The sequence below is a fragment of the Ochotona princeps genome, unplaced genomic scaffold (assembly GCF_030435755.1).
Source record: "Ochotona princeps isolate mOchPri1 unplaced genomic scaffold, mOchPri1.hap1 HAP1_SCAFFOLD_284, whole genome shotgun sequence".
NCBI classification, from domain to species: Eukaryota; Metazoa; Chordata; class Mammalia; order Lagomorpha; family Ochotonidae; genus Ochotona; species Ochotona princeps.
Window position 1 is genome coordinate 50001 of NW_026700611.1, and position 12500 is coordinate 62500.

Sequence of the window (12500 nt, forward strand, 5' to 3'; positions counted from 1 at the left end):
GGCCAGCGGGCCAACGGCAAGCCCAGGGCGGGAAGCGAGCAGAGCCACCCCACACCAGGGCCACAGGGGCAGCACGGGACAAAGCCACACACAACCCCAGGGCCCCAGGTGGCAAGCGGAAGGCCACACACCGGAGGCGACACACGCACACCGCGTGCGTGCGTGCGAGCGACCACAGGAGCCCCTCCGTCAGGCCCACAGCAGGCACCGGGACACACCCGGCCCGGCCCAGCGGGACCCTCCCCCGACCCAGAGGGGGGAGGCACGGGCCACGGCGAGGTAGAGGTGCGAGAGGCAGCGTCCGGCCCCCAGCGGAAGGGGGCCGGAAGAGCCCACGCGTAACCCCCACACACTCCCCGAGGGGAGGGCGGAGGGAACGAGCGACCATCGCCACCTAACGCACAACGAACCCGAGCCATCCGCGTCGTCAGCAGCGTGGCTACCGACACACACCAGGAGGGAAGGAACGGCGACAAGCGGGGGATACGGCACCCCATCACGTAAGGCACGTCCCTGTCGGATCGCTAGAGAAGGCTTTTCTCACCGAAGGTGGGCCGCACCCCACCAACCCCGAGCGCACCTCTCACCAGGCCGAGAGGGCCCTTCGAGGGAGCAACACCCAACCCGCGGGGCGAGCCCCGAAGCCGGGCGGAGGGGTCTGCGGTAGAGGAAAGGAAGCCACCTGCCCCCAGAGACGCGCAGGGGACACCAGCGGCCAAGCAAGGCCACAGGCGGCAGCAGCAGCGGCGGCGACGGGCCTGCGCTGCACCCACGCTACCTCTTCCTTACCGCCTCGACCCCCCAGGGACTCCCACGCACCAAGCAGCACACGCCAGCGAGGCTGCGACGGCACACCCGGGAGAGAGCACACCGGGGCAGTGAAGGAGCGACGGCACCACTCGGTTCCAGGCGCCTGAGAGGCAAACGACCTGGACCGCTCCAGGAGCACCGCAGAGAGCTGAGCAGGGTCAGACTCTGCCAGACAAGCCCCGCACCACCACCGCGGGACGGGGCCCGCCCACACACCATGACACACCGACACGGCAGAGGGCGAAGGGTGTCCGCCACGTCCGAGGACCCCCGCCTGGACCCCCAACGCCAGCACCTTCAGGCGGCACAAGGCAGAGGGAGCGGAGATCGAGCCGGATTCCGCACCCCTGGCCTCTCCCACCACGCCAAGGCAGGGGAAAGAGGAACCAGGAGCCCGCAAGACAGAACGAGCAGCTCGGCAGCATTCGCCATGAATGGCCGTCCCTCGTCTGTAAGCGGCTTAGGCCCGGCCCAGGAGAGCGCCACATCACCACATCGATCAAGTCTCGGTCTAGGATTATGACATCACACGAGGCACAGGGGGTCACGCCCAGCGAGGACAGCTGCCAGGGGGGTCCGTCGACAGCCTCGCCAGCCCCTTGCCTCTTCAGCAGCGGTGGCCAACCCCAGCGGAGGAACGCCTGACACGCACACGCGGCATAAAGCCGACGACCACTGAGACTCAGTTCTGAGGGGGTTCTGTCAGCCACCACTACACGCAGCGGGCCACCTGCGGCAGAAGACGGACACGGGTATAGGACCCAGCGCCCAGCCTCACCTCTGCCGCTCTCGGGGCAAATTCTAAGCCGGAGATGGTGGCACCGTCGCAGGGCTAAACCAGGATCGCACACCAAGCTCCCGCACGAACCCAGGCAGGGAGCTCGGCGCTGGATGGGCAGGGGGAACGCAGTCCAGCGCCAGGCCGCCGGCAGCCCATCGCGCTCCCCCCTACCGCCCCAGACGCGAACCCAGGGGCCCAGCTCTTCCGGTGACAGTCACCAGGAGACAGCGTGTCAGCACCTACCTGCAGATCCAAAATGACAACTGCAGGTGTAGAAATGCCCTTCCAGGGGACAACAGGGACAACCTATGGGACACAGCCGCCCCTCAGATGGGGGCCCGGGTCACAAGTCCCCAAAAACACAGCCATCGCCCACAGGGCATGCTCCTGTGGCCACCTGGTCGACCCCAGGAGTTAGAGAAAAGCAAACAACTCTACAGCCCCACCAACGGCCGCGACCGGGTCCCCTAGAGGGCGGGTGACAAGTGTCGGGCCGGTGGCCGTGGCCTCAAGCCCCGCCGACGGCCCCGACCAGGTCCCCCTAGGGTGCGGGTGACAAGTGTCGGGCCGGCGGCCCAGGGCCTCAGCCCCGCCAACGGCCCCGGCCGGGTCCCCTAGTGCAGGCGACAAGTGTCGGGCCGGTGGCCGTGGCCTCAAGCCCCGCCGACGGCCCCGACCAGGTCCCCTAGGGTGCGGGTGACAAGTGTTGGGCCGGCGGCCGTGGCCTCAAGCCCCGCCAACGGCCCCGGCCGGGTCCCCTAGTGCAGGCGACAAGTGTCTGGGCCGGTGGCCGTGGCCTCGCAGCCCCGCCAACGGCCCCAACCGGGTCCCCTTGTGCAGGCGACAAGCGTCTGGGCCGGCGGCCGTGGCCTCAAGCCCCACCAACGGTCCCGACCGGGTCCCCTAGTGCAGGCGACAAGTGTCGGGCCGGTGGCCGTGGCCTCGCAGCCCCGCCGACGGCCCCGATCGAGTCCCCTAGTGCACGGTGGCAGTGATAAAGGGTGTGCTGGTCGACCCCATGCACTCTAGCGGTACTCCAGCCCGGTTACAATCGGGAGCGAGCAGACACCTACCCACCCCCGCAGCTGCCTGCCTGCTCACTTGCAAGCCTCCAGGCTCAATCTCCGAACAGCACACGAGCCACCAAGGTCCCAGCAGGGCTGGGACTCTCCCGCCTGCAGCTTGGGGACTTTGTCACATCCTGTCCCGGGCTCTCCACCCACTTGCTCGCCCTTGCCGGCTCCAGAATGCTCTACAGCTACAGCACGGCTGCCACCAGGTGGAGTCAGACAGCCAGCACCAAGGGACAAAGGGACAGCACGCTGGATGCACGCAGCCAGGCAATGAAGCCGAGATAGGCAGGGAAATGTGTGTCACTGCCGCCCTCCCTCCCTCCCCTCGCAGGGGGTGCTGGCTGGTCCCGGCCGCCAGGTCGGTTGCTTTGCCTTGCCTCTCATTTAGAACCAAACTGTGTCGTGACCGTCACTGGTGAAATGTTAACATTCGGTGTTGATGCATGGAACACCAGGTCGCGTGGCTTGGGGAGAATCGAGTTGTAGTAGTGAGTGACTGTAGGAGGACATTGTGACCTGAAAAGGTCAGTGAGCACAGGACTACAGTTGGTTGGATAATATTTGGAGGAGAATAACCAAATGGCTACCTTTTGTATACCTTATTGGATATCATCTGCATATGTATATGAGAACACCTGGTGGAATATACAAGACAAAAGGAGTTCCAAACAAGCATTAATAGTTTTGTTGATAAGCTCAGCACTTCCTCCCTTATCCTATATGACCCTCAGAGTATAAAGTCTGATGCTACTAATAAACCTCGGCTTTTGACCATCAGTCAGGGGTCCACGCGTGTTATTATTGGCTCCGTGCACCAAGTCCATCGCTGCGGGACAGCGACAAGTGACCACGCATCTACTGTGACAGGATACATCTGACCTATCAGTACAGTCTTGGGGGAAGGGTGGATAGACTTGGTCACACACAGGTAAAGGAAAACGGCAGACAGAAAATAAAACACCGACATTGAGAGAGAAAAGGGAGAGAGAAACGGGGGGGGGGGGGAAGAGAGAGAATGAGAACTGAAAGGAAGGCAAAACTAAGAAAGAAAGAAAAAAAAAAAAAACCAGGAAGACCAAAAACTAGGAAAGGAGAAAGACAACATAAAGGGAAGCAATGGACACAATAGAACAAAATTTTGGGGGGGGGGGGGGAAACAGACACACACGAGTAAAACAGATGAGGCAAGATAATAAATCCAGCATGAGGACGCGAGAGAAAAACATATATAGATTGAAAGAGAAGAGAGAAACAAGTTAAGAAGGACCAAGGAAGCCAAAGGTAAAGGAAGAAGGCAGACAGAAAATAAAATGAAAACACCGACATTGAGAGAGAGAGAAAAGGGAGAGAGAAACGGGGGTGGGGGGTGGGGGGAGGAGAGAATGAGAACTGAAAGGAAGGCAAAGGTAAGAATACAAAAAAAAAAAGAAGAAGAAGAAGAAGAAAGACAAAAACTAAGAAAAGAGAAAGACAACATAAAGGGAAGCAATGGGAACATTAGGGGAGAACACACACACACACACACACACACACACACACACGCAGGTACAACGGCCAGACACACACCGATGAGGGAAGAAAATAAATCCAGAATGAGGACGCGAGAGAAAGGCCTATAAAGATTGAACGAGAAAAAACAACTCAAGAACAACCTAGGGGAAGGCAGAGAATGTAAGGATGAAGACTGTCAAATAAAGGTGGGAGTCACAAGTGAAATTCTAGGAGATGTAGGGGAGTGGTAGAAGGAGAGGAGACAGTGAAAAGGAGAAAGCGAAAGAAAGAAAGAGAGGAAAGCGGGAATCGGCGAGCAAAACAGAGAAAGAGAGAGAGAGAGAGAGAAACAGAGCCTAAAAGGAATGGAGAGATCCAAGAAGAAAGAACTAAGGCAACATCCCTGGGAAGGTAACAGATCCCCCCGCCTGGACGTGGCAGGAGCACCTAGAGAGGCGCGCACAGTGCAGTCCCGGCCCGGCGGAAGGACGGTTTCTGCCGCCGCGGCCCCCTCCCCCCTCCCCCCTCCCCCCACCGCCGGCACCGCCGCCACTGCTCAGCCAGCAAGCCAGAAGCCCGACTGTGCTTACTGCGCCTGCGCCAGACCGACTCTCTCCCTCCCTCCCTCCCTCCCTCCCTCCCTCCTCCTTCCTCGACTCCCCCCCCAAACTCCACGCCGACCACCACCCCGAGGCCTCGCGAGACTTGTTCAGACGCGGGCGCCATCTTGGCTTCTGCCGTCAGCGCCATCTTGGCTTTCGCCTCTTGTCCGATCCGATACTGTGGCCACTAGATGGCGCGCAGACAGCACGAGTGGATTCTTGAAACACGCTGGGGTTTCTGGTTTGGAGTCAGTTGGGGTTGCGATGGGACGGGGAAGATGAAGGATGGGGGAGCAGGAAGAGCAAAGACAAGAGATCACAACGACAACACTGAGTGTCGAGCCCAGGGGTCAGTTCCAGATTCATCCCTTGGGCCACGTTTTTCCAAGCCCAGCTCTCCCGGGGAACCTCATCCAGTAATGAGAGAGAAAGAGAGAGAGAGAGAGAGAGAGAGAGAGAGAGAGAGAGAGAGAGAGAGAGAGAGAGAGAAAGACTGTCTCACAAAAATCAGAAACCCGGTTCAGTCCATCTCAATGTCCCCAACCACATTGGTACAGCAAAGATTTCCCTATACACACACAGCTACAACCCAGTCAGCGCCTCACCCCAAGTCCGTTCCCACAATATGTGCCAAGAGACCTTTCCTCCACCCTTGTCTCTCCTGGATGTCCCTCCCTAGGCGGTATTGTCACAAAGTGTGGAAGGGCTCTCTCCCTCCTGTGTCACAGCAGCTGAGGCCAAGCTAGGCCGAAGCCAGGAGCCAGGAACAAGATGAAATCGGTGTTCCCATACGGCAAGGCCAGTGTGTCTGCTGACAGGCTGTTGAGCGTGTGTGCGGTGCCACAATGCCAGTATCCCCCACTGTCTTGCTTTCACTTTCTGTTCTCTAGTTTTATTTTTATTTATTTATTTGGCCTTGAGGTTGACTTATTTTCATTGGGAAGGCAGATTTGCAGAGAGAAGGAGAGACAGACGGACAGAAAGATTTCCATCCGCCGGTGCACTCCCCAAATGGCCACAACCACGGCCGGAGCTGACTGGATCCGATCCGAATCCAGGCGCTGGGAGTTTCTTCCAGGCCTCCCACACAGGTGCAGGGTCCCGTACACTTGGACCACCCTCCGCTGTTTTCCCAGGGCACAAACAGGGAGCTAGATCAGAAGTGGAGCCACAGGGACATGAAAGTGGAGGAAAAGCCAGTGAAGCTATTCTGCAGCGCCCTTGCGTCTGCCTGTCCTTCCTGTGAGCTCTTGCAAGACCCAAGAAGTTCCTCAGGGACAGAAAGGATGTGCCATGGAAACAGGTTAGGGATGTGAAAGGAGAGAGAGGAAAAGAGGGGGAGAGAGAGAGAGAGAGAGAGAGAGAGAGAGAGATTGAAATTGAGTTAGTGAGAATGTGACAACAATTCAGTCTTCTCTGTTCCCCATTTGCAGGTAAGGTCCAGATGAGGAAAAGGAGAAAGGGAGCAGCCAGGCTGGGATTGGGCCTCTTCACCTCTCTCTCTCTCTCTCTCTCTCTCTCTCTCTCTCTCTCTCTCTCTCTATCCCAGGAGGGGGCATCACACAGCTTTCTCTTTCCAATTTGTGAGCAGAAGTGGTTGCACGCTGAGTGGTTCCTGGCCAGGATCCAGAACATGGAGGGAGAAGTAGGTGTCAGGTAAGGCCACCTGTGAGGCCTTCACGTCGGCATAGTGGCCTTTCATTCCCAATCCACCAGAGAAATCCTCGGGCAGGAAGGGCACAGGCCAGCCCATATGTCCTCCTGCTCTGCCGTCCTCAAGTCCCCTTGACTTGTCCGCAGAGCCGACCGCACACAACACCCACAACTCAGGCACAGGTGCCCCAGTCTCTCCCTCAGAGCACCCTTTCCCTTCAGTTCCGCAGAATAAGAGATGGTGAGCTGACCCTCCAACTCTTCCGCCTCCACACCCCACCCACCCACCCACCCACGGTCCATCAAAGACAAGGGGTTGGTTGGTTGGTTAGTTGGTTGGTTGGGTCCGGCCGGCATGTTAGCCTAGTGACTAAATCCTAAAGAAAAGAAAGATAGATGTGAACGCAGAGAAGAGCTGCCTTCCAAAACACACATATAATTAGCCAGGCCGGGTTGGGGCGCAAGCCAGGCTGGATTGAACTGTGAACTGGCTAGCACCCCACAGTTCGCAGGAGGGCTGGGGATGGACCAGGCCAGGCTAGGTTGCCGTACCGCCGTACCCCAGCCCAATGGCGATAGCTGGGACTGGTGGTGGGCCATCTCAGATTGTGCCACAGCACCCACTGGCGCACGCAAGAACCGGGGGTGGTGCGTTGGGGGTGGTGGAGAGGGAGCGTGAGAACCGGAATCAAGTTAGGGCGCTGCACCCAGTCAGGCAAAAAGAGAGCCAAAATGGCTGGGCGGGTGGGTGGGTGCGTTGCGGGCGGGCGGGCGGGCGGGCGGGCCAGCCGGATTAGGCCACAACACCCAGCTGTCAGCAAAGCGCCGGGACTGCCTGGGTGAAAAAATTACATCAGGCAGGCCGGCCGGACCGCATTAGCCCCCAGACGGTCCCAAGATCTGGGGCTGGGAGCCCGCCAGCCTGCTAGGGGAACGCCAGGCAGGCAGGCAGGCAGGCAGGCAGGCAGGCAGGCACTCCTCCTGTCAGCTAGGCCGTAGCTCCCGTCGGAGAGCACGTTAAGGCCTGCCTGAACTAAAACAGCAAGCTACCCATAGATCATCAGGCCGTATGTGCCAAACATACAAGGCCTGGGCCAGAGATGTCGACAGCGTGCATCTCCCCGGACCAGACAAGAAGACGAGGGGAAGGCAAGAGTTGTTGCTTGGGCCAGGCGTGTGCGGTTGCCTAGTGGCTCCATTTCTCGGCCTGTACGTGCCGAGATCCCATACGGGTGCCGGTTCGAGTCCCAGCTGCCCCACTTCCGTCCAGCTCCCTGCCTGTGGCCTGGAAAAGCGGTCGAGGATGGCACAAAGCCTTCGGTATCGGCAGCCGCCTGTGTGGCGGAGACCGACCGGGAAGAAGCTCCCGGCTCCTGGTTTTGGTTCTGCTCAGCCCCGACGACTTGGGGAGGGAACCAGCCAGCGGGCAGGAGATATTTCTTTCTGTCTCTCCTTCTCTCAGCAACACCCCTCCCAACCACACACACACACACACACACACACACACACACACCCCTCCCAACCACACACACACACACACTCACACACACAGACACGCGCACGCGCGCACAGGGTCCTCCTGACTGGCGTGTGGCTGCCGGCTCCACCTCAGGATCCTTCACCGTCCAACAATAAGAACCAGATTGGGTTGAAGAACAGTCAGGAAACACCACTGTTCCTGCTAGGACAGGAGGTGGACTGAACAGGGCTGGCTCATGGACCCACTGGTATGCGTGAAGCCTGGCACTGGGAGAGTTTCTGATGGAGGAGCCTGGGCAACTCCTCTGGCAGGACACAGTCCCTGCAGGTAAGCGCAAGCAGCACAAATAGGAAACAGCCCAGAACAGGCTATGGAAATTATCCCACTGGTATACACATGGCATGGATTGGGGGCAAGACCAGGCTGAACCTGTTCACATCACCCGCTGGTGAGTCCGAGCGCCAGAACAGAGTGTGGGTCGAGCCAGGTTCGGTTGCGACACATACTAGTACACAATAAGGAATGCCAAGGTGAGGTGAGCCGTACCAGATGTGGTTGCAGCGCCCAAACAGCACATGTGATAGTCAGGGGGAGGAGGCAAAGCTGACAGGGGAATGTGGGCTCCCCTGCTGGACAACTACTTCCCGACTAGGCTGCAGCTCCAACCGGTCTGCGTGAGGACCGAATATGAAGCGGGCAGGATCGAACCGGACTACGACACCCGTCGGTTCACGAGGAAGACAGGCCTGGAAACAGAACGAACCCGGCAATCCCAACGACCAGCATGATCATAAGCCGATCGGTGTGACGGACGGTGTTGGACTGTGTACTAGCAGACTCGCGCAGGAATCAGGCCTGTGATCATCTCAGATGAAGTTTCTTTGGAGAGAGATCCCTCCAACTGAACTGCTGATCTTAGAACCCCAACCATGAAGAGACTGTCAGCCAGTGGATTCTGAATAGGGTTCATTGCGATTGGAACTGAGACATTGGCAGCAGTCTAGAACTGATGAAGTATCAGAACTGTATGAGCAGGAGCCTCAGAGCGTGCCTCCCGTTGGGGATCTGGGATGGGTGGGAGGTTGGGTGGGGCTTTTCCCTTTTTTTTTTTTTTTTTTTTTTTTCCCCTGACCCCAGATACAGGGTAAAATGATATTGATGTGGAAACAATGGTATTTCCCACTTTCACCCTGTAGCCCTTGACACTCTGTTCCCTAATCAACCAAGTAAGATTATTAAAAAATAATTTTTAAAAAAAGTATATCAGGTTTTACAATTTCATTAATTTTTATGAATGGGTAGTATTCTATAGTGTTTGTGTGCCACATTTTCTTTATTCTGTCACCCGCTGATGGGTATCTGTGTTGATCCCGTATCTGGCTATTGTGAATTGAGCTGTGATAGCTGTAAGGGTGCAAATAACTCTCTCATATGCATTTTCATTTGGATAAAATCATAGGGCTGCGACGCTGGTTCGTATGCAGACTTTTAGATACCATTTGTTTTTTATCCAATTGGGAAACATGAGATATTTTAATGAAATTATAACTGGATAAGAAATGAGTTTTATGAAGCATGGTGGCCACTTGGGGAGTGAACCAGCCAGCGGGCAGGAGATATTTCTTTCTGTCTCTCCTTCTCTCTATATATATATCTGAGTTTCAATAAAAATAAAATGGATGGATGGATGGATGGATGGATGGATGGATGGAGGAATTGTTTTTTCTGAACAGGCACCGACTGTGAGATGTAAGTAAGGCTCTGGACTGCTGTGTCCTGGTCGCTCGGTCCAACGCCGATCCAAGCAGAGAACCGGGCCTGGCACGGGGCACAGGCCTAGTATATTCCTGCAACCCCTCCCACCGCCCCCCCACCCCCGCCCCGCGCACCTGCACAAGGACAGGTAAGGGGTTCCTGTCTGTGTTTTGAGTAATCGGTTCAGCTAGATCGTTCTATTGAGAGGGAGGGATGCTTGATGTTGAGCAGTTCTGCTTGTTTGAGTGACAGAAGTACACGCACAGGTTAATAACACGCGTTCACATAGTTAAGGTGATGGATGGAAGAGTGAATCAATAATGCCGATGGAAAGGCCACATCAGAAGGGAGCCGTTCCTGAGAACCACTCATGGTCTGCCCCATGCGAGTCAGAAAGCAGCGGCCAGATCCCACTTTGCACTTCCAGAGCGAGCGAAGGGGAGTGACCGACTGTGGCTGACCTTTGCCCCAGTCGGAGAGGCAGATCCTTTCACTGACAAACGCCTGAGGGCAGGTATGGCTCTGGGTGGAGCGGAGAGAAAGTGAAGCCTTTGGCAGACAACGGGACTTTGAACCAACCATTTGCATTTCAATGAAGGCAATGAATGAGGCCTCTTGGAATTGAATGAGAGGTTGCGTCCCTCAAGCCAGTGGCTTCCGAAACGAAGGCTGCTGCTTTCTTGGGGCACACCCCCCCCACACACACACACAGAGGCTCATTCTGACGAGGAGGCGGGGTGCGGGTGCCCTGCCTGCCCCATGCTTCTCCTTACATGTCCCTGGACCCTGGACCCTGGCTCTGGCTCTAGCTCTGGCCTGGGAAAGGAGATGTGGATTGGGGAGGTGACTTGCAAGACGTACACACAAGACCCACCCACCATCAGTGAAACACAGCTTCTCTCCCTCCTTCCTTCCCTGGGGCTTGTGGGGGAGGGGAGGGTGGTATCAGGCAGGGAGGCACTTTTTGTTTTGGCTTGGCTTTTCTCCTCCTGGGTGTCACTGGTGCACCCCAGCGTATTCCATCACCAAGCCACTTTCCGATGTGTTTCGCTTCCCTCACAGTGGTTCATTAGCCAGCACCCACTGATAGGAGAGGACTGCTTTTTACTTGACAGCATCCTAGTGCAGGGATCAAAGGGGTCAGAGAAAGTAGAGAGAGCAAAGGAAAAAGGAAAAAGTTGGGTTGTTCGGGACTCCTTAAAGAAGAATTCATGTTGTGCCACCCACGTGTGCGAAGATTTGTCAAAGTCCCCCCCCATGCCCCTTTCCTCCTCCCCCCCCCCCCCCCCCCCCGCTCAACCACCACCAAGCCATCACTCAGCAGGCTGGCTTCCAAGTAAATCAAATACATGCTTTAAGTGTTTGTTTTCTCTCACCTGACTCAGCACAATCGCACTCAGGGTTGCGGTGTAGCGACCAAATGTTGCCACCTGGTTGCCCAATTACTGCACCCTTAGGAATATTTAGTGGATTTCAACAACCTGGTGTTGAATGCCTTCTTTTTTTTTTCTCTCTCTCCACTCCACTGAAGGCAAAATAAGATTTCCACCACCACCACCCCAACAGTGTGGAACATTGAAGTGGGCAGAAAACTAGTTACATTTTCCTTTAATGTGAACACCACATTTTAAGACTCTTGTATTTATTCATTTGCAAGTCAATCATGGGAGAGAGAGAGAGGAAGAGAGAGAGAGAGAGATTTGTGAGCAAGTTTGTTTGGAGCGGGGAAGGGGGGAGCGGGTGTGTCAGAGGAGATGGGAGGAAAGAAGAGAGAGGAAGAGAGAGGAGAGAGGAAGAGAGAGGGGCAAGGACGAGCAAAAGAGCGAGCTCTTTGAAGAGATTCTTCCACCCACAAGTTCCTTCCCTTTTCTCTTTGTCGCTGTGTCCTTCCAATAAGCAGACATAGATGACACAGGATGGTGAAAGCTAGAGAGCGAGCGAGCGAGCCAAAAATGTGGAAACCGCGGTTCCACCAGCACCGTGACAACATTGCCGGTTTTTCTTTGTTTAAAAAAAAAAAAATGGAAAGAGAGAGAGAGAGAGAGGAATCTTCCACCACTTCACCAGTCAGTTCAGAACTTTTCCCCCCAAATGCAGGCCTAGAGAACTCAGAAGTTGGTGAACAGAAAGTATGGAATCCTGGTTCTCAGCGCTACACAACTCTGTTTAGGATACAAACAGGTTTTTCAACAGCTTTGGCCTCAAACCTGTGTGTGTGTGTGTGTGTGTGTGTGTGTGTGTGTGTGAGAGAGAGAGAGAGAGAGAGAGAGAGAGAGAGAGAGAGAGAGAGAACTAAGCGTTTCTGACAAAACGTGCGCAGAACCTCAACAGCAACAACTAAACCCATATGCCTCGGAGCCCCATCCAGAGGTGTTTACATGGCATTTTGACAAGATATTGAGCCAAAGCTCAGAGAGAGAATTGAGGAGAAAATAAATAAATAAATAAATGGTGAAATCACGAATGTAAATTCGAATGATCTGTATTCCGGGAGTGAGTGAGTGAGTGGAATTTACCGACACCATGTCAGGATAGACAATGTGTCCGGACAGACAACGATGGAGAGTGGTGGTGGTGGTGGTGGTGGGGGGGAAGAGATGTCATTTCCAGTGTTTTCTAACCTAAGGGAAACTTGTAGGAAAAGTAGCATGCTCCGCACCACGGTCATGAGAGCCTTGTAGGCGCACGTGCTAAACTCCACACACATGATTTCCATCACCTTCGATTCAATGTGCACCTAGATCGAGGGGTTTCCCAGACACTAGAGCGCTCTTTGCAGACTCTGGGTTTGGTGGGCATGGTGGCACGACAGCGGCAGTGGCAGTGGCACTGAAGTCCAGGCCGCTCTAGGTAGG